Consider the following 3,084-nt stretch of genomic DNA (forward strand, 5'->3'; position numbering starts at 1 on the left):
GGGTAATTTTTTTTTTTTGGAAAACAGATTTTTTAAAATGGGTTAAAACCATTTTATCCAAACCATATTTGACCAAATCCATATTTACTCATATTCTATTTGGGTGGATTGTAATCCAAACCATTTTTTATCAATCCATATTCAATCCATCCAAATCCGATCCAATCCAACCATTTGCCACCCCTACCCTCACCTAAAAGGTACTTTCTCCGTCTCAATCTATATGACAACATTTCCTTCTCCTTCTTTATTTGGTTCCGAAAAAAATAACATCTTTCAAACAATTCAACTTAAACATCTCATTTTACCTTTATTGACAAGTTTTTTGTCGCTACACAAATATATTACATGTTGAACACCACAAGTTGCAAAAGTCCTCATTCATTCCAGCAAAACTATGCTACATAAATAGAAAAGAGGATTATATAAGAAGGATTTAACTTATATCAGTGAGAAAAGTATGAAAAACTGGCACAAGCAAGGTAAAAGTAGAATACCAGGAAAGAAGTGAAGATAGCAAAAAAAGCTCCAAAACCAAGAATGACAGAGTAACAACACCCTGATTAAGAACAGGTTTTCCTCCAAAAAAGCTGCTCTGCCTCACACAAACATTTCCAGAAACACAATAATATTTTGATGAAAATTGAGAAGGTGGACAGGAAGCCATATGTGACTGAACTGATAGTAGATCTAATTAATTACACTACATTTCAACGAAAGAAACTATTTATAAGCAACAAAATTAGAATCTTTGTAGTCCTACTTGAGAAAAAAAAAGAACAATTTATTAGAGGCAACAAAGTAAGCAAATTGTGATTGGCGATGACATTTTCTTGTGATGTTATGAAGTACAAAAAGTCTATGGAAATTTTTTATGTCAAACTAAAAATGGAATTTTCAATTCATTGGAAGTATAAGATGAGTCTCCAAGTTGGCAGTGAAAGATTCAAAGGGTCACTTTCATGGCTTTGACAATCTTGTCTTGGAGTAGCTCCATATTTCTAATGAGTGTTCCATCAAATACAACAACAATAATAACGTACTCCGTGTAATCCCATCAAGTGGGGTCTAAGTAAGATAGACTGTAAGTAGATTTTTACCTCTACCTTGGAGATAGAGTGATTGTTTCTGATAGGACCCTCAACGACAGCTCCAGACTTCCATCAAATAAAAACAAAAAAAGAGTACCATATATAAAGGAGTCCGGAGCCAAAAGGGCAAAAAAAATTGTCAAAAATTCCAAAAGGGCACATCATATTTTTTTAAACCAAAACGGCAAAATCGCTCCTGCCGGAGCGATTTTCCTCTGACACATATTAATGCCGTGTACTCCATTAAAATAAAATCGCTGCCCTTGTCCAATTTTTTTTCTTTTTTTTTTCCACTAAAGTCGCTGGCACAACAGCGATTTTTTAACTCTAATTTTTTTCGTCCAACTAATATCGCTGCTATGGCAGCGTTTTCATAGGGAAAAAAAAATTGGCAGCTTTATTGTAAAAACTTTTTTTTGGAAAATCGCTGCCTTGGCAGCGTTTTCCTTATTATTATTATTTTTTTGAAAATCTTTTCTTAATTTTTCTTTTAAGTTTATGAAAGACCAATTATTTTTAAAAAAAATTGCTGACAGGGAGCTTGATTCCACCCAAAAATTTGGACTTGACGTAGAAATCATCAAAATGAGGCACGAACTTTAATCGGTGTCGAATTAGGTTGCCTTTAGAGCGATTTTTGTTAAAAAAATTATTTTTTAATAAAAACGCTGCCTTGTTTTAAAAAAGAAAAAAATTAAGAAAAACGATTTTAAAAAAATATAAAAATTGAAGAGAAACTAATTTTAAAAAAAGAAAAAAATTTAACTAAAAAACTGCCAAGGCAGCAATTTTCAGCCATTTGGCAGCTTTTTTATAAAAAATATATATATATCTTGAAATCGCTGCCTTGGCAGCGATTTTGATGGAACTAGTTTTTTTTTAAAAAAAAATCGCTGCCTTGGCAGCGATTTTTGTAGTAATATTCTTTTATTTAATCTTACTTTTTGAAATTTCTGTCAACTAATCAACATCTGATGGTAAATTTTTTTATTTTTTTTAAATCGCTGCCCGTGCAGCGTTTTTGCGATTTTCTTTTAAAAAAATGAAAATTGCTGCTAAGGCAGCATTTTTATAAAAATAAACTTATTTTATTTTTTTGGAAATCGCTGCTCTGGCAGCGATTTTCGTTAATGTTTTTTTTTTTAAAACGTTATTATAAATTTCGTGGAATTTTTTTGTTGGGCAGCGATTTTGGTGGAAACTTTTTTTTAAAAAAGAAAAATCGCTGCCTTGGCAACGATTTTGGTGGAATTTTTTTTGATAAATATCGCTGTCAATTATATTTTTTTAAAATCGTATTAAATTTATTTTTTTTCACTAACAAGCAGTGAAATTTCCTTCCAAATTTCTTGTTTTTTAATTGTTCAATCATTCACATGTCATATTTTTTTTAAAAAATCCAACTCAGATGCATGCCTAAAAAATAGAAAAAGTTCACGTGTTTCATTTAAAATTTTCTTATAAATTGGTTGAAGTCTCCCTTCAAACTTCAAGTATAATTTCCAACTCTCCTTTCAAACTTTTTCAAAAGTCTTTCCTCTATAAGGTAAGTTTGGATTTATTTGATTTTTAATTAATTAATTTTTAACTTTTATATAGTATTGTGAATATATTCATCTTTATATAATTATATTAACACTAACACTTATTTTTATATTTTGTATATAGATATGCATCCGTCAAATATGTACGTACATCCTGGTCCAATAGAGTATGATGTATTAAAAATTCAAGTTCATCATCGTTCCGAAGGAATTTGGAACGGTAGCTTAAGGGAAAAGAATTCTTGCTTATATACAAGAGAATTTTTTTAAAAAAATTAACGCCAAAAAAATAAAATAAATTTGCTTTTATAATAATGCTGCAATAGCAGCGATTTTAATTTTTTTAAAAAAAAAATCGCAAAAACGCTGCACGGGCAGCGATTTAAAAAAAAAAAAATTTACCATAAGATGTGTTGACTAGTTGATAGAAATTTCAAAAAATAAAATAA

At 29.9% G+C, this 3,084-nt stretch overlaps 1 pseudogene; it reads right to left on the minus strand.

Moving 5' to 3' along the window:
• Positions 1-682, minus strand: part of LOC102596884 (urea-proton symporter DUR3-like) — a 5,374-nt pseudogene extending 4,692 nt beyond the window's left edge.
• Positions 683-3,084: the final 2,402 nt, after the last annotated feature.

The sequence above is a fragment of the Solanum tuberosum genome, unplaced genomic scaffold (assembly GCF_000226075.1).
Source record: "Solanum tuberosum cultivar DM 1-3 516 R44 unplaced genomic scaffold, SolTub_3.0 scf00661, whole genome shotgun sequence".
Classification (NCBI taxonomy): Eukaryota; Viridiplantae; Streptophyta; class Magnoliopsida; order Solanales; family Solanaceae; genus Solanum; species Solanum tuberosum.